At 50.8% G+C, this 27,242-nt stretch overlaps 1 protein-coding gene across 1 annotated transcript in view; it reads left to right on the forward strand.

Annotated features, from left to right (window-relative positions):
- The window catches only part of LOC137537252 (uncharacterized), a 1,269,057-nt gene that overhangs the window by 205,418 nt on the left and 1,036,397 nt on the right, over window positions 1-27,242 (forward strand). The window lies entirely within an intron of this gene.

Below are 27,242 nucleotides of genomic sequence, written 5' to 3' on the forward strand. Positions count from 1 at the left end.
ACTGATAATTCATGATGGCCGGGACAGCCCAACAAGACCAAATTCCAGAATCAGTCACCACAAGACTGGACCCATCAGAACCAGAACCTACAGAACCATGCCCATCAGTACTACAAGCCCCAGTGTGACACCCATCAGAACCGCGATTTCCAGAAAAAAGCCCCCCGAAACTCTTTGAGCGATACCCACTGCCTTCCAGGGACTGTCCAAAAATGCCAAAGCCTTTGCAATGCCCACCGGAACTGTCTTTACCAACACAATACCCACTATTGAACCAGTCCAAGGTACCAGGACAAGTTTCCTCAGAGATCTCCCAGAACACTTTGAAGTTCCATAGAGCTCCCAAAAGGTTAGAACGCCCCTTAGGCTCACATGGAGAACTATCAAGAACCCCTATGGAACCTAGGGCAGTTCCAGAGTCAGGGTTACAAGGACAAACATCAAGATCAGGGCTTTCAGGGACCAGAACCATCTCTGGGCATGCAGGTGGACTGGCAATATCAGAACATGTCTCCACTGAGGAAGCATCTGAGCATGCTAACACATTAGATACACTTGGACATTCTGGCACGTGAAGCACATCTGGGCACACTGGCACAAGAGAAGCTTCTGGGCATGTCAAGGAACTGCGGACCTCAGAGTCAGTCAAGACAGGACCGAAACCAGGACTGGGCGAAAAAAAAATCATCATGACTAGACTTCATGTATGCACCGAACTAGACAGGGTTTCCATAGCTTCTTCTGGACTGGACAGAGACTCATTTAATACACTGGATTGGAGCTCATGAAGGGCTGCAAAACAAGTCAGTAGTGCAGCAATCCCCACTGAACTAGGCAAAACTGAGAAACTCACTGGACAGGAAGGGGACTCTGGAACTTCTGCCACACCGGCCAGAGAACCAGAATTTTCCAGGATACAGGGCTGGGTTTCAGGAACACTCATTAAACCGGACTGAAATTCTGAGACTTCTATTATTTTTTCCAGCGAGTCAGAATTATCCATGTTACAGGGCAAGACTTCTGAAACATTCAGAGGACAGGGCTGAAGTTCCCTGGCTACTGTAATATCAGAGAGGGACTCAACATCATTAGCAAAATCAGACTGTGTATAGGGCAAGGTATCTAAAACGCTTGCTGACAAGGACAATGCTTCAATGGCTTCCGCTTGACTAAGCAGGGATTCATCAAGTTTTACTAGAGTAGACTGTAATTCCAAAACAGCTGCTAAACAAGTGAATATTACTGCAACACCAACTGAAGTAAGCAGAGCCTCTGAGTCTTCTGCTCGAGATCTTGAAGCATGTACAATACTGAGTGAAGCATAAGACTCTGTAACTTCAGCTTCACTGGACAGGATCACTGAACAGTCCATATTGCAGGGCAGAACCATGGAAGCACCTGCTGGACAGCATAATGATTCTGTGACCTGAGTTTCATTGGAAAGAACTGAATAATTCATGGTACAGGGCGAATTTACAGGAATATTTTCTGGATAAGGCAATGATTCCGTGATTTCAGGTTCACATGATAAATGCTCGGAACCATTCATGGAACTAGAGCAAGGTACAGAAACAGGAAGATCAGGACACAGGGCTTGTGACTCTGAACCACAGCTTTTCAACTGTGAAATTGGAGAATACAGATGCTGGGGTTCTAAGGCTACCAAACATGATTGCTGAGACTCAGGAACTGATGTAGTGCATCTATTGGTATCTGCTGGATCAGACAGGAATTGAACTTTATCAACACAGGTAAATTCTACAGAAGTGTTTGCTGAGGCAGGCAATGCTTCTTTGGTTTCTGTTTCACTGAACAAAGACTCATGAGTACTGGCTAGACTGGACTCAGAAGTCAGCAGGACCTCTGGGTCCTCTGCTGAGAAATTTGTGCAGGGCAAGGTTAAGGAAGTATCAGTAGCTTCTGTCTTACTGGGAAGTAACACTGAGTTATCCATGGTACAGGATGAAATTACAGGAACATTTACTGGACAAGACAAGGATTCAGGAGCTTCAATTTCACACAAAAGGAGCTCTGAATCACTCTCTGAATCAGCCAGAGGTGCTGAAGCAGGCAGGTCGGAACGCCAAATTTGCGAATCCGGAGTCAAGTTCAATTGTGAAACTGGAAAACTCAGAGATAGAGGTTCTGAGGTCACCAGACTGGATTGCGGAGCCTCAGGAACTGAAGTGGAACAATCTCCAACTGACAGTGTGCTTTCCCTGGTATCAACTGATTGAATCGCATAGAGATCACCCAAAATCATTTCCCACACATCGATCAACGGAGCCACAAAGTCATATCCACACACCAGTTTTTATTAAATTATAAGCAGACTCAGTGCATGCATTTAATACTGCTTCACTCTTAGCACTGAAAAAATGACAAAATGAACTTGAATCACTCTCCAATTCGCAGACCAGAGCTTCAATCTCCCATTTCTCAAATGGAGGATCCCATGCACACTTAACAGCTGAACATTCAGGCTGAACACAGTTTACAGGAGGAGTTGTGGCAGGAACATGTATTGGGTTATTTAGCAGGCGATTGGCAGATTTCTTATTCCTAAGAATCTCCAAGACCTGTAACCAGTGTTGAACTGTAGTGTATGCAAATTTCCCTTGCTGCACAAATAAGTTGATCTGCTCAATACTCTGTAATATGTCTTCATAATCATATTCAGACAATTAATTTAAACAAAAATCTTTATTCTCCCTGACTAGCAACGAGAGTTCATTAGTAGTTTCATAGGTCCATTTGACTCCCATAGAAGACAATTGGATTTCATTATCTGTTAATGGCAGAGTCTGATCATAGGTCTGATGCGCAGTCGCTATGGACAACGAAACTATGGGCTGAGAAGTTTTGTTTTTTTTTAGATCTTTTCCATTTAGCTCTATTCGAAATCTTAGGGTTAACGGCTTTTGGAGACTTTTTCATAGAAGACGGAAAACTGTCAGTGCAACTATCTGCTTGCTGATTATTTTTGCAAGTAATTGAAGGAACAGCTGATTGACAAGCTGCCAGGTGCTCATTAAAAGGGTAAGGCAATGGATCTATGCGTAACCAGTTGTGAATCACAAAAGCTATGAATTCCAAAGGCCTTTGTCTCAAATGAGTGTGATCCAGGACATCAACTGCCCAATCAAAAAGTTTGCCCTTAAAAAGAGTGCAAACGATCTGATCAGCCCAGGTACCAACAGATGTAGCTTGGAGCTCTGGATTAGCTAGGAACCTAGTACATTCAGAAAAAAAAATCATTTTCTGTCTCAGAGTTAAGTTTCTCAAATCTCTTAAAAGAACAGGAACCATAATAAACAGTGTCATATTTGCTGGAGGTCTCCTCCACAATGGGGATTTGTAATGGGGCTATCATAATGTTACGCTCGGTGGTATATTCTCCACGGTCAGCACATAATGCAGATCCTGACGTGAAGGAGACACACACGCAAGCACAAGGAACCAGGATATCCCCAGCTGTAGTGGAGGAGAGGACTGACTCCCATAGGAGATGTGGCGCACAGAGCAGGCGTAGATCCGAGCAACCACAAACTATACTAAACAATAATGGCTCAGCGCAAAAGTAGCGCTGAGCGTATCAATGAAACTACAAACGACTGACTAACATATGTATATATCGGCAATGGTCTGATATATAACATAAGCAAGGAACACTAGCTTGGAACTGGAGCAATACAAGGAACAGGACTAGGAAGGATTCGCTAAATGACTGACTAACATATGTATATATTGGCAATGAACCGATATATAACATAAGCAAGGAACACTAGCTAGGAACTGGAGCAATACAAGGAACAGGACTAGGAAGGATTCGCTACTTCTACGCAGACATGAGCGCAATCCACGCAAGATACAGGAACAGGACTAAGCTAACTAAGCACGGGTGATCACGATAAGCGTAACCTAACAAAACGTGCCAAGGCTGACTGACTGAACACAGGATATAAATAGTTCGAGTAAGTATATATCAGCAGCACTGATATATTAACGTAACACGAATACAAGGAAAATAGCACGCTAGTACACGTATTTATCGGCCATGAACCAATATATGATGCAAGACTAGCAAAGTAACAAATACTGGTAAACAGGGACAGGACTAGAAGGACTCACTGACTCCTACGCAGGAGATCAGTGCAGTCCACATGAATTAACACTAGAACTAGGAATACTGTCTGGGGCCAGAGTAACAGCAAGATAGGCTGGTGCTGAAACTATGATAGCCCATGGAGCACTGCAGGAAGCAGTCCTTTATACTGAGGTCATCCAATGGGAGCAGACATGCAGATTCCCACACAGGTGAACGATAATCAATCACAGGCTGACAGCAGGAAAGGGCAGACAAAGCTATGCAGCCTGCAAGAAAGGAATTGCAGCCCCACTGCAACAAACAATGTTTGCTTTCAGAAAAGCATCTTAAATTGTCATTAACTTCAGAGCAACTGCAGATGGAATCAACACTCAGTGTGAGCGCAAGCAAAACTATGCGAGCAAATGCACGCAAAGAAATCAAAAACTGCTTGTCTTCAGTAAAACTGCAGCCAGCAGTACATGCTACAGAAGTGATCATAACACATGTGCACCACAATTCCAGGTACGTTATCTGGCGTACTTGGCGAAATAAAGAGGTTTCTGATTGTGATTGAGAACCAGGCAATCCAAAAGTTAAAAATCACTATTACTTTTCTTGTAGATAAATGTCCATTCCCCGGTTTACCTGACTCTTATTTAGTACATTGTCGCACAAATGAAGTTGCAGGGCATGCTGGGTTGTCTTTTTTTGCTTCTTTACTTTCCTCTCAGACTTGACTGACGCAGTCTGATTGGCTGAAGCCTCTTTCCCTCTTGTTTTCCCCTGACACACCTCTATTCTTCTCCGATTGGCCACTATTTTTCATGCGGAGACAATGCACTTTATATTGCAGAGCTGGGTGGGAGTGACTGAAGACTGGGAGGAGGGCGGGCAATGCATACACAATGAGGCAGAGGAGAGTAAAGGAGGAAATGACATCAGGATTGGCTTCAAGACAGACACAGTTAAAATGGAGAATCCTAACAAGGATTTATTTTCTATAGAAAAATCACTACAATCAAAATGTGGACAGTGCAATACATATCTTATGTAAGTAGAACAAGTATTTATCTACTTATATATGTACTGGGTTTTTTTCTCTGAGATAGTATTGTTGACAGCTCCTCTTCAAAGAAAATCTTATTTCTTTGTAATCATGTGACACAGGTTCTACCATAAGAAGCTCTTAGACTGGTTCACATTTGACCTGGAACATAAATTTGCCTTCTCAAAACAGAAGGCTTTTACGATTTTTCATGTTAGTGTCAGCGTATGATGTCTCCCACAATGCATCACTGCTGAACATGCAAATTGTCCCTTTGTTGACCATGAAAGCTAAGCACACCTCCAGAACCGCTGGAATGCAGTGATGTGTCCGCTTGTTTCAGCTTCCAGGGACAACAAATAGATGATTTTCAGCAGTGGTGCATTGTGGGATAGCTCAAAAGCTCAATCCAACCTGAATAATTACAAATATTTTCTGTTTTGAGAAGACACATTTCTGTTTAGCATATCATTTTAGTGAGAGGGCTTTTTGGTCCCTTTTAGCCCCTTACACACTCCTAGGAGTTCTGGTTCACCCTGAGCTTGCTGGGCAATGTGTAAATGTGAGCTGGAGTAACAGGAGGACAGCGGATGTGATGTAACATGTGCTGTGACTTCCCATCCTTGTCATGGCTGCCTACATTACGTCTGATTTCTGTCACTGCAATGGACACAGCATACATCTCCAAACTAGTGGTGGACAAATATCGTGAATGAATGTTCGGGGACTATTCACAAACGTTTCCACAACTGTTTACAAACCAGCGTTCACGAACTTTGAATTTCAAAAACCTTCAGGGCATATTTTCAGCAACAATTGCTGTTAAAAAGGTGTCAAAACTGTCCATAAACCCGGGCAGTGGCACAGCATTCCTCAAAATACGTATTTTTGACAGAGACTTTTTTTAAAACTGCATTTCCGGTCTATATTTTTCAAATTAAGTTTATTTTAGAATGGCCGCTGTGTTTACCTGCCTAAAATTGTTATTTGCAGCCACTGTAGCAGAGGCTTTAAATATTTGGCAAATACCTGCTTAATTCTTAAAGTACACTGCGGTCACTAAACATGCTGCTTGTGCAGTGTGGGCCTAACACTGGGTGTAAACAAGAGAACTGGTAGGCACTCGGATACTGGACATATTGGTTAATCAAGTGTCACAATGCTGCATATGCTACAGGACCTGGCGACGTGCTCAAGACAACAGAGAACAGTCCAAATGAACAAACAAAGTAGAGGAAAAGTCTGGCACTGTCACTTTTAATGGTCTGAAGGAAAAAGCAATCATGAGCAATGATGAAAAGTACTTCTCTCATCCGGGAGGTTCTGTGTGCTGAGGGGGTGTAGACAGGGGGCGCCAGTGGGTTACAGCCTAACACCATTTCACAGGGTGACACCTAGCTTCTTCTGAGGTCAACAGTTGCACAATGAGTGGTGCTGGGGGCAACCATTAAGAGCGTTTCACTTGAAAACACAACTTCCAGTCCAGCAGTTCAAGTCCCGCACCTTGACACCCCCCACCCCCTGCACACAGAACCACCCAGATGGGATAAGTACTTCTCATGATCGCTCATTGTAGTCGTTCATGCCTTTGCTATGTATTCACCACACTGCTTGTTCCTTCGGAACATTAAAAGTGACAGCTTTACTTTGTTCAATGGGCCTAACACTGCACTACAAAATCAACAGTCATGTGAAACACTGTGAGCTCGATTCACTAAAGTGTAATAACGGCTATCACAGCAGTTATCACGCGCACTGCCGCGCGCCATGGTATGAGTTACTTCACATGAGAAGCGAAGGCTTGCACATGCGATCACCTTATCGCACGCAAACCTCCGCTTATCACGCAAAGTAACGCTGTTCGCGCACAAACCTTTGCGTGTGGCAGCTCGCGTGATAACAGTTATCACACTTTAGTGAATTGAGCCCTTTCTGTGACAATCTCAGGTGACACACAATTTTTACAGTACAATACAGCCACTCAATCACTTTATTTTATCACAGTGACAGGCTGTAACAGTGACGCAGCCACAGACTACACTATACTAAACAGGTGGTGTATATAAGCTACACACCACAAACAACAACAAAACTAACAGCAGGATCATCTCTCAAAAGGACTTTTGGAGTCCCTAGTTGGTGAACTGCAAGGAACAGAACACCAATAGAAGCAGCTACACAGCACTGAATAACACAGAACACTGTCAGCAAGCTATCTCTCTGTCCCTCAATCAGCAGCACAGCTCTCCCTACACTGACTCCAGGCACACCGCTACACAGCACTGAATAACACAGAACACTGTCAGCAAGCTATCTCTCTGTCCCTCAATCAGCAGCACAGCTCTCCCAACACTGACTGAAGGCACACAGCTACACAGCACTGAATAACACAGAACACTGTCAGCAAGCTATCTCTCTGTCCCTCAATCAGCAGCACAGATCTCCCTACCCAGACTGAAGGCACGCAGCTACACAGCACTGAATAACACAGAACACTGTCAGCAAGCTATCTCTCTGTCCCTCAATCAGCCGCACAGCTCCCCCTACACTGACTCCAGGCACACAGCTACACAGCACTGAATAACACAGAACACTGTCAGCAAGCTATCTCTCTGTCCCTCAATCAGCTGCACAGCTCCCCCTACACTGACTGAAGGCACACAGCTACACTGCACTGAATAACACAGAACACTGTCAGCAAGCTATCTCTCTGTCCCTCAATCAGCAGCACAGCTCTCCCTACACTGATTCCAGGCACACGGCTACACAGCACTGAATAACACAGAACACTGTCAGCAAGCTATCTCTCTGTCCCTCAATCAGCAGCACAGCTCTCCCTACACTGATTCCAGGCACACGGCTACACAGCACTGAATAACACAGAACACTGTCAGCAAGCTATCTCTCTGTCCCTCAATCAGCAGCACAGCTCTCCCTACACTGACTCCAGGCACACAGCTACACAGCACTGAATAACACAGAACACTGTCAGCAAGCTATCTCTCTGTCCCTCAATCAGCTGCACAGCTCCCCCTACACTGACTGAAGGCACACAGCTACACAGCACTGACTAACACAGAAAACTGTCAGCAAGCTATCTCTCTATCCCCCAATCAGCAGCACAGATCTCCCTACACTGACTGAAGGCACACAGCTACACAGCACTGAATAACACAGAACACTATCAGCAAGCTATCTCTCTGTCCCTCAATCAGCAGCATAGCTCTCCCTACACTGACTGAAGGCACACAGCTACACAGCACTGAATAACACAGAACATTGTCAGCAAGCTATCTCTCTGTCCCTCAATCAGCCGCACAGCTCTCCCAACACTGACTGAAGGCACACAGCTACACAGCACTGAATAACACAGAACACTATCAGCAAGCTATCTCTCTGTCCCTCAATTAGCAGCATAGCTCTCCCTACACTGACTGAAGGCACACAGCTACACAGCACTGAATAACACAGAACATTGTCAGCAAGCTATCTCTCTGTCCCTCAATCAGCCGCACAGCTCTCCCAACACTGACTGAAGGCACACAGCTACACAGCACTGAATAACACAGAAAACTGTCAGCAAGCTATCTCTCTGTCCCCCAATCAGCAGCACAGATCTCCCTACACTGACTGAAGGCACACAGCTACACAGCACTGAATAACACAGAACACTATCAGCAAGCTATCTCTCTGTCCCTCAATCAGCAGCATAGCTCTCCCTACACTGACTCCAGGCACACAGCTACACAGCACTGAATAACACAGAACACTGTCAGCAAGCTATCTCTCTGTCCCTCAATCAGCTGCACAGCTCCCCCTACACTGACTGAAGGCACACAGCTACACAGCACTGACTAACACAGAAAACTGTCAGCAAGCTATCTCTCTATCCCCCAATCAGCAGCACAGATCTCCCTACACTGACTGAAGGCACACAGCTACACAGCACTGAATAACACAGAACACTATCAGCAAGCTATCTCTCTGTCCCTCAATCAGCAGCATAGCTCTCCCTACACTGACTGAAGGCACACAGCTACACAGCACTGAATAACACAGAACATTGTCAGCAAGCTATCTCTCTGTCCCTCAATCAGCCGCACAGCTCTCCCAACACTGACTGAAGGCACACAGCTACACAGCACTGAATAACACAGAACACTATCAGCAAGCTATCTCTCTGTCCCTCAATCAGCAGCATAGCTCTCCCTACACTGACTGAAGGCACACAGCTACACAGCACTGAATAACACAGAACATTGTCAGCAAGCTATCTCTCTGTCCCTCAATCAGCCGCACAGCTCTCCCAACACTGACTGAAGGCACACAGCTACACAGCACTGAATAACACAGAAAACTGTCAGCAAGCTATCTCTCTGTCCCCCAATCAGCAGCACAGATCTCCCTACACTGACTGAAGGCACACAGCTACACAGCACTGAATAACACAGAACACTATCAGCAAGCTATCTCTCTGTCCCTCAATCAGCAGCATAGCTCTCCCTACACTGACTGAAGGCACACAGCTACACAGCACTGAATAACACAGAACATTGTCAGCAAGCTATCTCTCTGTCCCTCAATCAGCCGCACAGCTCTCCCAACACTGACTGAAGGCACACAGCTACACAGCACTGAATAACACAGAACACTGTCAGCAAGCTATCTCTCTGTCCCCCAATCAGCAGCACAGATCTCCCTACACTGACTGAAGGCACACAGCTACACAGCACTGAATAACACAGAACACTGTCAGCAAGCTATCTCTCTGTCCCTCAATCAGCCGCACAGCTCTCCCAACACTGACTGAAGGCACACAGCTACACAGCACTGAATAACACAGAACACTGTCAGCAAGCTATCTCTCTGTCCCTCAATCAGCAGCACAGCTCTCCCTACACTGATTCCAGGCACACGGCTACACAGCACTGAATAACACAGAACACTGTCAGCAAGCTATCTCTCTGTCCCTCAATCAGCAGCACAGCTCTCCCTACACTGACTCCAGGCACACAGCTACACAGCACTGAATAACACAGAACACTGTCAGCAAGCTATCTCTCTGTCCCTCAATCAGCTGCACAGCTCCCCCTACACTGACTGAAGGCACACAGCTACACAGCACTGAATAACACAGAAAACTGTCAGCAAGCTATCTCTCTGTCCCCCAATCAGCAGCACAGATCTCCCTACACTGATTGAAGGCACACAGCTACACAGCACAGAATAACACAAAACACTATCAGCAAGCTATCTCTCTGTCCCTCAATCAGCAGCACAGCTCCCCCTACACTGACTCCAGGCACACAGCTACACAGCACTGAATAACACAGAACACTGTCAGCAAGCTGTCTCTCTGTCCCTCAATCAGCAGCACAGCTCTCCCTACACTGACTCCAGGCACACAGCTACACAGCTCTGAATAACACAGAACACTGTCAGCAAGCTATCTCTCTGTCCCTCAATCAGCTGCACAGCTCCCCCTACACTGACAAGACAAAGACAAGACAAATAACATTTATATTGCGCTTTTCTCCTTGCGGACTCAAAGCGCCAGAGCAGAGCAGCAGCCACTACGGCGCGCTCTATTGGCAGTAGCAGTGTAAGGGAGACTAGCCAAAGGTCTCCTACTGAATTAGTGCTGGCTTACTGAACAGGCAGAGCCGAGATTCGAACCCTGGTCTCCTGTGTCAGAGGCAGAGCCCTTAACCATTACACCATCAGCCAACTGCTGACTGAAGGCACACAGCTACACAGCACTGAATAACACAGAACACTGTCAGCAAGCTATCTCTCTGTCCCTCAAACTGCAGCACAGATCTCCCTACACTGACTGAAGGCACACAGCTACACAGCACTGCATAACACAGAACATTGTCAGCAAGCTATCTCTCTGTCCCTCAATCAGCAGCACAGCTCCCCCTACACTGACTCCAGGCACACAGCTACACAGCACTGGATTACATCAAGAACACCTATCTCTCTGTCCCCCAATCAGCAGCACAGCTCTCCCTACACTGACTCCAGGCACACAGCTACACAGCACTGAATAACACAGAACACTATCAGCAAGCTATCTCTCTGTCCCTCAATCAGCAGCACAGATCTCCCTACACTGACTGAAGGCACACAGCTACACAGCACTGAATAACACAGAACATTGTCAGCAAGCTATCTCTCTGTCCCTCAATGAGCAGCACAGCTCCCCCTACACTGACTCCAGGCACACAGCTACACAGCACTGAATAACACAGAACACTGTCAGCAAGCTGTCTCTCTGTCCCTCAATCAGCAGCACAGCTCTCCCTACACTGACTCCAGGCACACAGCTACACAGCTCTGAATAACACAGAACACTGTCAGCAAGCTATCTCTCTGTCCCTCAATCAGCTGCACAGCTCCCCCTACACTGACAAGACAAAGACAAGACAAATAACATTTATATTGCGCTTTTCTCCTTGCGGACTCAAAGCGCAAGAGCAGAGCAGCAGCCACTTGGGCGCGCTCTATTGGCAGTAGCAGTGTAAGGGAGACTTGCCAAAGGTCTCCTACTGAATTAGTGCTGGCTTACTGAACAGGCAGAGCCGAGATTCGAACCCTGGTCTCCTGTATCAGAGGCAGAGCCCTTAACCATTACACCATCAGCCAACTGCTGACTGAAGGCACACAGCTACACAGCACTGAATAACACAGAACACTGTCAGCAAGCTATCTCTCTGTCCCTCAATCTGCAGCACAGATCTCCCTACACTGACTGAAGGCACACAGCTACACAGCACTGAATAACACAGAACATTGTCAGCAAGCTATCTCTCTGTCCCTCAATCAGCAGCACAGCTCCCCCTACACTGACTCCAGGCACACAGCTACACAGCACTGGATTACATCAAGAACACCTATCTCTCTGTCCCCTAATCAGCAGCACAGCTCTCCCTACACTGACTCCAGGCACACAGCTACACAGCACTGAATAACACAGAACATTGTCAGCAAGCTATCTCTCTGTCCCTCAATCAGCAGCACAACTCTCTCTACACTGACTCCAGGCACACAGCTACACAGCACTGAATAACACAGAACACTGCAAGCTATCTCTCTGTCCCCCAATCAACAGCACAGCTCTCCCTACACTGACTGAAGGCACACAGCTACACAGCACTGAATAACACAGAACACTGTCAGCAAGCTATCTCTCTGTCCCTCAATCAGCAGCACAGCTCTCCCTACACTGACTCCAGGCACACAGCTACACAGCACTGAATAACACAGAACACTATCAGCAAGCTATCTCTCTGTCCCTCAATCAGCAGCATAGCTCTCCCTACACTGACTCCAGGCACACAGCACTGAATAACACAGAACACTGTCAGCAAGCTATCTCTCTGTCCCTCAATCAGCAGCACAGCTCCCCCTACACTGACTGAAGGCACACAGCTACACAGCACTGACTAACACAGAACACTGTCAGCAAGCTATCTCTCTGTCCCCCAATCAGCAGCACAGCTCTCCCTACACTGACTCCAGGCACACAGCTACATAGCACTGAATAACACAGAACATTGTCAGCAAGCTATCTCTCTGTCCCTCATTCAGCAGCACAGCTCCCCCTACACTGACTGAAGGCAAACAGCTACACAGCACTGACTAACACAGAACACTGTCAGCAAGCTATCTCTCTGTCCCTCAATCAGCAGCACAGCTCTCCCTACACTGACTCCAGGCACACAGCTACACAGCACTGAATAACACAGAACACTGTCAGCAAGCTGTCTCTCTGTCCCCTAATCTACAGCACAGCTCCCCCTACACTGACTCCAGGCACGCAGCTACACAGCACTGAATAACACAGAACACTGTCAGCAAGCTATCTCTCTGTCCCTCAATCAGCAGCATAGCTCTCCCTACACTGACTGAAGGCACACAGCTACACAGCACTGAATAACACAGAACACTGTCAGCAAGCTATCTCTCTGTCCCTCAATCAGCAGCACAGCTCTCCCTACACTGACTCCAGGCACACAGCTACACAGCACTGAATAACACAGAACACTGTCAGCAAGCTGTCTCTCTGTCACCCAATCAGCAGCACAGCTCTCCCTACACTGACTCCAGTATGACTGTAAAATGGTTGCCACATTTGTTTGTTTTTTTATGTGTGTGGCCTGTGTGCTTAATTGGCTGTCCTGCCTCACCTGACTTGAGGGTAAAGGGTCAAAATATGGCTCCATGTTTAAGTATGGGGTGAACACAAACTTCACATAAGATTTGCGGTAAAAACCAATGGAAAATGTGTGCTGTGAACTGCAGGTCATCACTAGTCAGAACATGCTTAGCACAGAATCCACTGACAGGTCCATTTGGCGGCTGCAGGCTTTGCGAGAGCTGAGTCTTACCGATTCCTTCTTCGACACAGTGGCCGGTTAGCAGATCAATTCTAAATGCTGGATTATAGAAACACTCCTGGCCAGGAACAAGAGCTTTTTAGCCGACTCCATGATCCGCCGTAGCCACAGTAAGAGATAAAAAAACCCACCTAGCACTGCTGATGTTGAATCTATTGCTTTGAAATGTGAAGGCAAAGCCTGACATACCGAGGTGATGAGAGGAGTCAGGCAGTGGGTGCAGGGCACTAAAGCAAGCCTGACATACTGAGGTGATGGGAAGAGTCAGGCAGTGGATGCAGGGCACTAAAGCAAGCCTGACATACCGAGGTGATGAGAGGAGTCAGGCAGTGGGTGCAGGGCACTAAAGCAAGCCTGACATACTGAGGTGATGGGAGGAGTCAGGCAGTGGGTGCAGGGCACTAAAGCAAGCCTGAAATACAGAGGTAATGGGAGAAGTCAGGCAGTGGGTGCAGGGCACTAAAGCAAGCCTGACATACTGAGGTGATGGAAAGAGTCAGGCAGTGGGTGCAGGGCACTAAAGCAAGCCTGACATACTGACGTGATGAGAGGAGTCAGGCAGTGGGTGCAGGGCACTAAAGCAAGCCAGACATACTGAAGTGATGGGAGGAGTCAGGCAGTGGGTGCAGAGCACTAAAGCAAGCCGGACATACTGAGGTGATGGGAGAAGTCAGGCAGTGGGTGCAGGGCACTAAAGCAAGCCTGACATACAGAGGTGATAGGAAGAGTCAGGCAGTGGGTGCAGGGCACTAAAGCAAGCCTGACATACTGAGGTGATGGGAAGAGTCAGGCAGTGGGTGCAGGGCACTAAAGCAAGCCTGACATACTAAGGTGATGGGAAGAGTCAGGCAGTGGGTGCAGGGCACTAAAGCAAGCCTGACATACTGAAGTGATGGGAAGAGTCAGGCAGTGGGTGCAGGGCACTAAAGCAAGCCTGACATACTGAGGTGATGGGAGGAGTCAGGAAGTGGGTGCAGGGCAATAAAGCAAGCCTGACATACTGAGGTGATGGGAGGAGTCAGGCAGTGAGTGCAGGGCACTAAAGCAAGCCTGACATACTGAGGTGATGGGAGGAGTCAGGCAGCGGGTGCAGGGCACTAAAGCAAGCCTGACATACTGAGGTGATGGGAGGAGTCAGGGAGTGAGTGCAGGGCACTAAAGCAAGCCTGACATACTGAGGTGATGGGAGGAGTCAGGCAGTGGGTGCAGGGCACTAAAGCAAGCCTGACATACAGAGGTAATGGGAGAAGTCAGGCAGTGGGTGCAGGGCACTAAAGCAAGCCTGACATACTGAGGTGATGGAAAGAGTCAGGCAGTGGGTGCAGGGCACTAAAGCAAGCCTGACATACTGACGTGATGAGAGGAGTCAGGCAGTGGGTGCAGGGCACTAAAGCAAGCCAGACATACTGAAGTGATGGGAGGAGTCAGGCAGTGGGTGCAGAGCACTAAAGCAAGCCGGACATACTGAGGTGATGGGAGAAGTCAGGCAGTGGGTGCAGGGCACTAAAGCAAGCCTGACATACAGAGGTGATAGGAAGAGTCAGGCAGTGGGTGCAGGGCACTAAAGCAAGCCTGACATACTGAGGTGATGGGAAGAGTCAGGCAGTGGGTGCAGGGCACTAAAGCAAGCCTGACATACTGAGGTGATGGGAAGAGTCAGGCAGTGGGTGCAGGGCACTAAAGCAAGCCTGACATACTGAAGTGATGGGAAGAGTCAGGCAGTGGGTGCAGGGCACTAAAGCAAGCCTGACATACTGAGGTGATGGGAGGAGTCAGGAAGTGGGTGCAGGGCACTAAAGCAAGCCTGACATACTGAGGTGATGGGAGGAGTCAGGCAGTGAGTGCAGGGCACTAAAGCAAGCCTGACATACTGAGGTGATGGGAGGAGTCAGGCAGCGGGTGCAGGGCACTAAAGCAAGCCTGACATACTGAGGTGATGGGAGGAGTCAGGTAGTGAGTGCAGGGCACTAAAGCAAGCCTGACATACTGAGGTGATGGGAGGAGTCAGGCAGTGGGTGCAGGGCACTAAAGCAAGCCTGACATACTGAGGTGATGGGAAGTCAGGCAGTGGGTGCAGGGCACTGAAGCAAGCCCGACATACTGAGGTGATGGGAGGAGTCAGGCAGTGGGTGCAGGGCACTAAACCAAGCCTGACATACTGAGGTGATAGGAGGAGTCAGGCAGTGGGTGCAGGGTAGTAAAGCAAGCCTGACATACTGAGGTGATGGGAGGAGTCAGGCAGTGGGTGCAGGGTAGAAAAGCAAGCCTAACATACTGAGGTGATGGGAGGAGTCAGGCAGTGGGTGCATGGTAGCAAAGCAAGCCTGACTTACTGAGGTGATGGGAGGAGTCAGGCAGTGGGTGCATGGTAGTAAAGCAAGCCTGACATACTGAGGTGATGGGAGGAGTAAGGCACTGGGTGCAGGGTAGTAAAGTAAGCCTGACATACTGAGGTGATGGGAGGAGTCAGGCAGTGGGAGCAGGGCAGTAAAGCAAGCCTGACATACTGAGGTGATGGGAGGAGTCAGGCAGTGGGTGCAGGGCAGTAAAGCAAGCCTGACATACTGAGGTGATGGGAGGAGTCAGGCAGTGGGTGCAAGGTAGTAAAGCATGTCTGACATACTGAGGTGATGGGAGGAGTCAGGCAGTGGGTGCAGGGCACTAAAGCAAGCCAGACATACTGAGGTGATGGGAGGAGTCAGGCAGTGGGTGCAGGGCACTAAAGCAAGCCTGACATACTGAGGTGATGGGAGGAGTCAGGCAGTGGGTGCAGGGCACTAAAGCAAGCCTGACATACAGAGGTAATGGGAGAAGTCAGGCAGTGGGTGCAGGGCACTAAAGCAAGCCTGACATACTGAGGTGATGGAAAGAGTCAGGCAGTGGGTGCAGGGCACTAAAGCAAGTCTGACATACTGACGTGATGAGAGGAGTCAGGCAGTGGGTGCAGGGCACTAAAGCAAGCCAGACATACTGAAGTGATGGGAGGAGTCAGGCAGTGGGTGCAGAGCACTAAAGCAAGCCGGACATACTGAGGTGATGGGAGAAGTCAGGCAGTGGGTGCAGGGCACTAAAGCAAGCCTGACATACAGAGGTGATAGGAAGAGTCAGGCAGTGGGTGCAGGGCACTAAAGCAAGCCTGACATACTGAGGTGATGGGAAGAGTCAGGCAGTGGGTGCAGGGCACTAAAGCAAGCCTGACATACTGAGGTGATGGGAAGAGTCAGGCAGTGGGTGCAGGGCACTAAAGCAAGCCTGACATACTGAAGTGATGGGAAGAGTCAGGCAGTGGGTGCAGGGCACTAAAGCAAGCCTGACATACTGAGGTGATGGGAGGAGTCAGGAAGTGGGTGCAGGGCACTAAAGCAAGCCTGACATACTGAGGTGATGGGAGGAGTCAGGCAGTGAGTGCAGGGCACTAAAGCAAGCCGGACATACTGAGGTGATGGGAGGAGTCAGGCAGCGGGTGCAGGGCACTAAAGCAAGCCTGACATACTGAGGTGATGGGAGGAGTCAGGTAGTGAGTGCAGGGCACTAAAGCAAGCCTGACATACTGAGGTGATGGGAGGAGTCAGGCAGTCGGTGCAGGGCACTAAAGCAAGCCTGACATACTGAGGTGATGGGAAGTCAGGCAGTGGGTGCAGGGCACTGAAGCAAGCCCGACATACTGAGGTGATGGGAGGAGTCAGGCAGTGGGTGCAGGGCACTAAACCAAGCCTGACATACTGAGGTGATGGGAGGAGTCAGGCAGTGGGTGCAGGGTAGTAAAGCAAGCCTGACATACTGAGGTGATGGGAGGAGTCAGGCAGTGGGTGCAGGGTAGAAAAGCAAGCCTGACATACCGAGGTGATGGGAGGAGTCAGGCAGTGGGTGCAGGGTAGTAAAGCAAGCCTAACATACTGAGGTGATGGGAGGAGTCAGGCAGTGGGTGCATGGTAGCAAAGCAAGCCTGACTTACTGAGGTGATGGGAGGAGTCAGGCAGTGGGTGCATGGTAGTAAAGCAAGCCTGACATACTGAGGTGATGGGAGGAGTAAGGCACTGGGTGCAGGGTAGTAAAGTAAGCCTGACATACTGAGGTGATGGGAGGAGTCAGGCAGTGGGAGCAGGGCAGTAAAGCAAGCCTGACATACTGAGGTGATGGGAGGAGTCAGGCAGTGGGTGCAGGGCAGTAAAGCAAGCCTGACATACTGAGGTGATGGGAGGAGTCAGGCAGTGGGTGCAGGGTAGTAAAGCATGCCTGACATACTGAGGTGATGGGAGGAGTCAGGCAGTGGGTGCAGGGCACTAAAGCAAGCCAGACATACTGAGGTGATGGGAGGAGTCAGGCAGTGGGTGCAGGGCAGAAAAGCAAGCCTGACATACTGAGGTGATGGGTGGTGTCAGGCAGTGGATGCAGGGCAGTAAAGCAAGCCTGACATACCGAGGTAGTGAGAGGAGTCAGGCAGTGGGTGCATGGTAGTAAAGTAAGCCTGAAATACTGAGGTGATGGGAGGAGTCAGGCAGTGGGTGCAGGGTAGTAAAGTAAGCCTGAAATACTGAGGTGATGGGAGGAGTCAGGCAGTGGGTGCATGGTAGTAAAGTAAGCCTGAAATACTGAGGTGATGGGAGGAGTCAGGCAGTGGGGGCAGGGTAGTAAAGCAAGCCTGACATACTGAGGTGATGGGTGGAGTCAGGCAGTGGGTGCAGGGTAGTAAAGCAAGCCTGACATACTGAGGTGATGGGAGGAGTCAGGCAGTGGGTGCAGGGCACTAAAGCAAGCCTAACATACTGAGGTGATGGGAGGAGTCAGGCAGTGGGTGCAGGGCAGTAAAGCAAGCCTGACATACTGAGGTGATGGGAGGAGTCAGGCAGTGGGTGCAGGGCACTAAAGCAAGCCTGACATACTGAGGTGATGGGAGGAGTCAGGCAGTGGGTGCAGGGTAGCAAAGCAAGCCTGACATACTGAGGTGATGGGAGGACTCAGGCAGTGGGTGCAGGGCACTAAAGCAAGCCTGACATACTGAGGTGATGGGAGGAGTCAGGCAGTGGGTGCAGGGCACTAAAGCAAGCCTGACATACTGAGGTGATGGGAGGAGTCAGGCAGTGGGGGTAGGGTAGTAAAGCAAGCCTGACATACTGAGGTGAAGGGAGGAGTCAGGCAGTGGGGGCAGGGCACTAAAGCAAGCCTGACATACTGAGGTGATGGGAGGAGTCAGGCAGTGGGTGCAGGGCACTAAAGCAAGCCTGACATACAGAGGTAATGGGAGGAGTCAGGCAGTGGGTGCAGGGTAGTAAAGCAAGCCTGACAAACTGAGGTGATGGGAGGAGTCAGGCAGTGGGTGCAGGGCACTAAAGCAAGCTGACATACTGAGGTGAGGGGAGGAGGAGTCAGGCAGTGGGGGTAGGGTAGTAAAGCAAGCCTGACATACTGAGCTGATGTGAGGAGTCAGGCAGTAGGTGCAGGGCACTAAAGCAAGCCTGACATACTGAGGTGATGGGAGGAGTCAGGCAGTGGGGGTAGGGTAGTAAAGCAAGCCTGACATACTGAGGTGAAGGGAGGAGTCAGGCAGTGGGTGCAGGGCACTAAAGCAAGCCTGACATACTGAGGTGATGGGAGGAGTCAGGCAGTGGGTGCAGGGTAGTAAAGCAAGCCTGACATACTGAGGTGATGGGAGGAGGCAGGCAGTGGGTGCAGGGCACTAAAGCAAGCCTGACATACTGAGGTGATGAGAGGAGTCAGGCAGTGGGTGCAGGGCACTAAAGCAAGCCTGACATACTGAGGTGATGGGAGGAGTCAGGCAGTGGGTGCAGGGCACTAAGGCAAGCCTGACATACCCAGGAGATAGGAGGAGTCAGGCAGTGGGTGCAGGGTAGTAAAGCAAGCCTGACATACTGAGGTGATGGGAGGAGTCAAGCAGTGGGTGCAGGGCACTAAAGCAAGCCTGACATACTGAGGTGATGTGAAGAGTCAGGCAGTGGGTGCAGGGCACTAAAGCAATCCTGACATACTGAGGTGATGGGAGGAGTCAGGCAGTGGGTGCAGGGCACTAAGGCAAGCCTGACATACCCAGGTGATGGGAGGAGTCAGGCAGTGGGTGCAGTGTAGTAAAGCAAGCCTGACATACTGAGGTGATGGGAGGAGTAAGGCAGTGGGTGCATGGTAGTAAAGCAAGCCTGACATATCGAGGTGATGGGAGAAGTCAGGCAGTGGGTGCAGGGCACTAAAGCAAGCCTGACTTACTGAGGTGATGGGAGGAGTCAGGCAGTGGGGGAAGGGCAGTAAAGCAAGCCTGACATACTGAGGTGATGGGAGGAGTCAGGTAGTGGGTGCAGTGTAGTAAAGCAAGCCTGACATACTGTGATGGGAGGAGTCAGGCAGTGGGTGCATGGTAGTAAAGCAAGCCTGACATATCGAGGTGATGGGAGGAGTCAGGCAGTGGGTGCAGGGTAGTAAAGCAAGCCTGACATACTGAGGTGATGGGAGGAGTCAGGCAGTGGGTGCAGGGTAGTAAAGCAAGCCTGACATACTGAGGTGATGGAAGGAGTCAGGCAGTGGGTGCAGGGCACTAAAGCAAGCCTGACATACTGAGGTGATGTGAAGAGTCAGGCAGTGGGTGCAGGGCACTAAAGCAATCCTGACATACTAAGGTGATGGGAGGAGTCAGGCAGTGGGTGCAGGGCACTAAGGCAAGCCTGACATACCCAGGTGATGGGAGGAGTCAGGCAGTGGGTGCAGTGTAGTAAAGCAAACCTGACATACCGAGGTGATGGGAGGAGTCAGGCAGTGGGTGCAGGGTAGTAAAGCAAGCCTACCATACCTAGGTGATGGGAGGAGTCGGGCAGTGGGTGCAGGGCAGTAAAGCAAGCCTGACATACTGAGGTGATGGGAGGAGTCAGGCAGTGGGTGCAGGGCACTAAAGCAAGCCTGACATACTGAGGTGATGGGAGGAGTCAGGCAGTGGGTGCAGGGTAGTAAAGCAAGCCTGACATACTGAGGTGATGGGAGGAGTCAGGCAGTGGGTGCAGGGCAGTAAAGCAAGCCTGACATACTGAGGTGATGAGAGGAGTCAGGCAGTGGGTGCAGGGTAGTAAAGCAAGCCTGACATACTGAGGTGATGGGAGGAGTCAGGCAGTGGGTGCAGGGTAGTAAAGCAAGCCTGACATACTGAGGTGATGGGAGGAGTCAGGCAGTGGGAGCAGGGTAGTAAAGCAAGCCTGACATACTGAGGTGATGGAAGGAGTCAGGCAGTGGGGGCAGGGCACTAAAGGAAGCCTGACATACCCAGGTGATGGGAGGAGTCAGGCAGTGGGTACAGTGTAGTAAAGCAAGCCTGACTTACTGAGGTGATGGGAGGAGTCAGGCAGTGGGTGCAGGGTAGTAAAGCAAGCCTGACATACTGAGGTGATGAGAGCAGTCAGGCAGTGGGTGCAGGGTAGTAAAGCAAGCCTGACATACTGAGGTGATGAGAGGAGTCAGGCAGTGGGTGCAGGGTAGTAAAGCAAGCCAGACATACTGAGGTGATGGGAGGAGTCAGGCAGTGGGTGCAGGGTAGTAAAGCAAGCCTGACATACTGAGGTGATGGGAGGAGTCTGGCAGTGGGTGCAGGGCAGTAAAGCAAGCCTGACATACCCAGGTGATGGGAGAAGTCAGGCAGTGGGTGCAGGGTAGTAAAGCAAGCCTGACATACCCAGGTGATGGGAGGAGTCAGGCAGTGGGGGCAGGGCAGTAAAGCAAGCCTGACATACCCAGGTGATGGGAGGAGTCAGGCAGTGGGTGCAGGGCACTAAAGCAAGCCTGACATACTGAGGTGATGGGAGGAGTCAGGCCGTGGGTACAGGGTAGTAAAGCAAGCCTGACATACCCAGGTGATGGGAGGAGTCAGGCAGTGGGTGCAGGATAGTAAAACAAGCCTGACATACTGAGGTGATGGGAGGAGTCAGGCAATGGGTGCAGGGTAGTAAAGCAAGCCTGACATACTGAGGTGATGGGAGGAGTCAGGCAGTGGGGGCAGGGTAGTAAAGCAATCCTGACATACTGAGGTGATGGGAGGAGTCAGGCAGTGGGGGCAGGGTAGTAAAGCAAGCCTGACATACTGAGGTGATGGGAGGAGTCAGGCAGTGAGTGCAGGGTAGTAAAGCAAGCCTGACATACTGAGGTGATAGGAAGAGTCAGGCAGTGGGTGCAGGGTAGTAAAGCAAGCCTGACATACTGAGGTGATGGGAGGAGTCAGGCAGTGGGGGCAGGGTAGTAAAGCAAGCCTGACATACTGAGATGATGGGAGGAGTCAGGCAGTGGGTGCAGTGCAGTAAAGCAAGCCTGACATACTGAGGTGATGGGAGGAGTCAGGCAGTGAGTGCAGGGCACTAAAGCAAGCCTGACATACTGAGGTGATGGGAGGAGTCAGGCAGTGGGTGCAGGGCACTAAAGCAAGCCTGACATACTGAGGTGATGGGAGGAGTCAGGTAGTGAGTGCAGGGCACTAAAGCAAGCCTGACATACTGAGGTGATGGGAGGAGCCAGGCAGTGGGTGCAGGGCACTAAAGCAAGCCTGACATACTGAGGTGATGGGAAGAGTCAGGCAGTGGGTGCAGGGCACTAAAGCAAGCCCGACATACTGAGGTGATGTGAGGAGTCAGGCAGTGGGTGCAGGGCACTAAACCAAGCCGACATACTGAGGTGATTGGAGGAGTAAGGCAGTGGGTGCAGGGTAGTAAAGCAAGCCTGACACACTGAGGTAATGGGAGGAGTCAGGCAGTGGGTGCAGGGTAGTAAAGCAAGCCTGACATACTGAGGTGATGGGAGGAGTCAGGCAGTGGGTGCAGGGTAGTAAAGCAAGCCTGCCATACTGAGGTGATGGGAGGAGTCAGGCAGTGGGTGCAGGGTAGAAAAGCAAGCCTGACATACCGAGGTGATGGGAGGAGTCAGGCAGTGGGTGCAGGGTAGTAAAGCAATCCTGACATACTGAGGTGATGGGAGGAGTAAGGCACTGGGTGCAGGGTAGTAAAGTAAGCCTGACATACTGAGGTGATGGGAGGAGTCAGGAAGTGGGTGCAGGGTAGTAAAGTAAGCCTGACATACTGAGGTGATGGGAGGAGTCAGGAAGTGGGTGCAGGGTAGAAAAGCAAGCCTGACATACTGAGGTGATGGGAGGAGTCAGGCAGTGGGTGCAGGGTAGTAAAGCAAGCCTGACATACCGAGGTGATGGGAGGAGTCAGGCAGTGGTTGCAGGGCACTAAAGCAAGCCTGACATACTGAGGTGATGGGAGGAGTCAGGCAGTGGGTGCAGGGCACTGAAGCAAGCCTGACATACTGAGGTGATGTGAGGAGTCAGGCAGTGGGTGCAGGGCACTAAAGCAAGCCTGACATACTGAGGTGATGTGAGGAGTCAGGCAGTGGGTGCAGGGCACTGAAGCAAGCCTGACATAGTGAGGTGATGTGAGGAGTCAGGCAGTGGGTGCAGGGCACTAAAGCAAGCCTGACTTACTGAGGTGATGGGAAGAGTCAGGCAGTGGGTGCAGGGTAGTAAAGCAATTCTGACATACTGAGGTGATGGGAGGAGTCAGGCAGTGGGTGCAGGGTAGTAAAGCAAGCCTGACATACTGACGTGATGGGAGGAGTCAGGCAGTGGGAGCAGGGTAGTAAAGCAAGCCTGACATACTGAGGTGATGGAAGGAGTCAGGCAGTGGGGGCAGGGCACTAAAGGAAGCCTGACATACCCAGGTGATGGGAGGAGTCAGGCAGTGGGTACAGTGTAGTAAAGCATGCCTGACATACTGAGGTGATGGGAGGAGTCAGGCAGTGGGTGCAGGGCACTAAAGCAAGCCTGACTTACTGAGGTGATGGGAGGAGTCAGGCAGTGGGTGCAGGGTAGTAAAGCAAGCCTGACATACTGAGGTGATGAGAGCAGTCAGGCAGTGGGTGCAGGGTAGTAAAGCAAGCCTGACATACTGAGGTGATGAGAGGAGTCAGGCAGTGGGTGCAGGGTAGTAAAGCAAGCCAGACATACTGAGGTGATGGGAGGAGTCAGGCAGTGGGTGCAGGGTAGTAAAGCAAGCCTGACATACTGAGGTGATGGGAGGAGTCAGGCAGTGGGTGCAGGGTAGTAAAGCAAGCCTGACATACTGAGGTGATGGGAGGAGTCTGGCAGTGGGTGCAGGGCAGTAAAGCAAGCCTGACATACCCAGGTGATGGGAGGAGTCAGGCAGTGGGGGCAGGGCAGTAAAGCAAGCCTGACATACCCAGGTGATGGGAGGAGTCAGGCAGTGGGTGCAGGGCACTAAAGCAAGCCTGACATACTGAGGTGATGGGAGGAGTCAGGCCGTGGGTACAGGGTAGTAAAGCAAGCCTGACATACCCAGGTGATGGGAGGAGTCAGGCAGTGGGTGCAGGATAGTAAAGCAAGCCTGACATACTGAGGTGATGGGAGGAGTCAGGCAATGGGTGCAGGGTAGTAAAGCAAGCCTGACATACTGAGGTGATGGGAGGAGTCAGGCAGTGGGGGCAGGGTAGTAAAGCAATCCTGACATACTGAGGTGATGGGAGGAGTCAGGCAGTGGGGGCAGGGTAGTAAAGCAAGCCTGACATACTGACGTGATGGGAGGAGTCAGGCAGTGGGTGCAGGGTAGTAAAGCAAGCCTGACATACTGACGTGATGGGAGGAGTCAGGCAGTGGGGGCAGGGCAGTAAAGCAAGCCCGACATACTGAGGTGATGGGAAGAGTCAGGCAGTGGGTGCAGGGTAGTAAAGCAAGCCTGATATACTGAGGTGATGGGAGGAGTCAGGCAGTGGGTGCAGGGTACTAAAGTAAGCCTGAAATACTGAGGTGATGGGAGGAGTCAGGCAGTGGGTGCATGGTAGTACAGTAAGCCTGACATACTGAGGTGATGGGAGGAGTCAGGCAGTGGGTGCAGGGCACTAAAGCAAGCCTGACATACTGAGGTGATGGGAGGAGTCAGGCAGTGGGTGCAGGGTAGTAAAGCAAGCCTGACATACTGAGGTGATGGGAGGAGTCAGGCAGTGGGGGCAGGGTAGTAAAGCAAGCCTGACATACCGAGGTGATGGGAGGAGTCAGGCAGTGGGTGCAGGGTAGTAAAGCAAGCCTGACATACTGAGGTGATGGGAGGAGCCAGGCAGTGGGTGTAGGGTAGTAAAGCAAGCCTGACATACTGAGGTGATGGGAGGAGTCAGGCAATGGGTGCAGGGTAGTAAAGCAAGGCTGATATACTGAGGTGATGGGAGGAGACAGGCAGTGGGTGCAGGGTAGTAAAGCAAGCCTGTCATACTGAGGAGATGGGAAGATCAGGCAGTGAGGGCAGGGTAGTAAAGCAAGCCTGATATACTGAGGTGATGGGTGGAGTCAGGCAGTGGGTGCAGGGTAGTAAAGCAAGCCTGACATACTGAGGTGATGGGAGGAGTCAGGCAGTGGGGGCAGGGTAGTAAAGCAATCCTGACATACTGAGGTGATGGGAGGAGTCAGGCAGTGGGGGCAGGGTAGTAAAGGAAGCCTGACATACTGAGGTGATGGGAGGAGTCAGGCAGTGGGGGCAGGGTAGTAAAGCAAGCCTGACATACTGAGGTGATGGGAGGAGTCAGGCAGTGGGTGCAGGGTAGTAAAGCAAGCCTGACATACTGAGGTGATAGGAAGAGTCAGGCAGTGGGTGCAGGGTAGTAAAGCAAGCCTGACATACTGAGGTGATGGGAGGAGTCAGGCAGTGGGTGCAGTGCAGTAAAGCAAGCCTGACATACTGAGGTGATGGGAGGAGTCAGGCAGTGAGTGCAGGGCACTAAAGCAAGCCTGACATACTGAGGTGATGGGAGGAGTCAGGCAGTGGGTGCAGGGCACTAAAGCAAGCCTGACATACTGAGGTGATGGGAGGAGTCAGGTAGTGAGTGCAGGGCACTAAAGCAAGCCTGACATACTGAGGTGATGGGAGGAGCCAGGCAGTGGGTGCAGGGCACTAAAGCAAGCCTGACATACTGAGGTGATGGGAAGAGTCAGGCAGTGGGTGCAGGGCACTAAAGCAAGCCCGACATACTGAGGTGATGGGAGGAGTCAGACAGTGGGTGCAGGGCACTAAACTAAGCCGACATACTATGGTGATTGGAGGAGTAAGGCAGTGGGTGCAGGGTAGTAAAGCAAGCCTGACACACTGAGGTAATGGGAGGAGTCAGGCAGTGGGTGCAGGGTAGTAAAGCAAGCCTGACATACTGAGGTGATGGGAGGAGTCAGGCAGTGGGTGCAGGGTAGAAAAGCAAGCCTGACATACCGAGGTGATGGGAGGAGTCAGGCAGTGGGTGCAGGGTAGTAAAGCAAGCCTGACATACTGAGGTGATGGGAGGAGTAAGGCACTGGGTGCAGGGTAGTAAAGTAAGCCTGACATACTGAGGTGATGGGAGGAGTCAGGAAGTGGGTGCAGGGTAGTAAAGTAAGCCTGACATACTGAGGTGATGGGAGGAGTCAGGAAGTGGGTGCAGGGTAGTAAAGCAAGCCTGACATACTGAGGTGATGGGAGGAGTCAGGCAGTGGGTGCAGGGTAGTAAAGCAAGCCTGACATACCGAGGTGATGGGAGGAGTCAGGCAGTGGTTGCAGGGCACTAAACCAAGCCTGACATACTGAGGTGATGGGAGGACTTAGGCAGTGGGTGCAGGGTAGTAAAGCAAGCCTGACATACTGAGGTGATGGGAGGAGTCAGGCAGTGGGCGCAGGGCACTAAAGCAAGCCTGACATACTGACGTGATGGGAGGAGTCAGGCAGTGGGTGCAGGGTAGTAAAGCAAGCCTGACATACTGAGGTGATGAGAGGAGTCAGGCAGTGGGTACAGGGCAGTAAAGCAAGCCTGACATACTGAGGTGATGAGAGGAGTCAGGCAGTGGGTGCATGGCTCTAAAGCAAGCCTGACATACTGAGGTGATGAGAGGAGTCAGGCAGTGGGTGCAGGGCTCTAAAGCAAGCCTGACATACTGAGGTGATGAGAGGAGTCAGGCAGTGGGTGCAGGGCACTAAAGCAAGCCTGACATAGTGAGGTGATGTGAGGAGTCAGGCAGTGGGTGCAGGGCACTAAAGCAAGCCTGACTTACTGAGGTGATGGGAAGAGTCAGGCAGTGGGTGCAGGGTAGTAAAGCAAGCCTGACATACTGACGTGATGGGAGGAGTCAGGCAGTGGGTGCAGGGTAGTAAAGCAAGCCTGACATACTGACGTGATGGGAGGAGTCAGGCAGTGGGGGCAGGGCAGTAAAGCAAGCCCGACATACTGAGGTGATGGGAAGAGTCAGGCAGTGGGTGCAGGGTAGTAAAGCAAGCCTGATATACTGAGGTGATGGGAGGAGTCAGGCAGTGGGTGCAGGGCACTAAAGCAAGCCTGACATACTGAGGTGATGGGAGGAGTCAGGCAGTGGGTGCAGGGTAGTAAAGCAAGCCTGACATACTGAGGTGATGGGAGGAGTCAGGCAGTGGGTGCAGGGTAGTAAAGCAAGCCTGACATACTGAGGTGATGGGAGGAGTCAGGCAGTGGGGGCAGGGTAGTAAAGCAAGCCTGACATACCGAGGTGATGGGAGGAGTCAGGCAGTGGGTGCAGGGTAGTAAAGCAAGCCTGACATACTGAGGTGATGGGAGGAGCCAGGCAGTGGGTGTAGGGTAGTAAAGCAAGCCTGACATACTGAGGTGATGGGAGGAGTCAGGCAATGGGTGCAGGGTAGTAAAGCAAGGCTGATATACTGAGGTGATG

Source organism: Hyperolius riggenbachi, chromosome 10 (genome assembly GCF_040937935.1).
Source record: "Hyperolius riggenbachi isolate aHypRig1 chromosome 10, aHypRig1.pri, whole genome shotgun sequence".
Taxonomy (NCBI): domain Eukaryota; kingdom Metazoa; phylum Chordata; class Amphibia; order Anura; family Hyperoliidae; genus Hyperolius; species Hyperolius riggenbachi.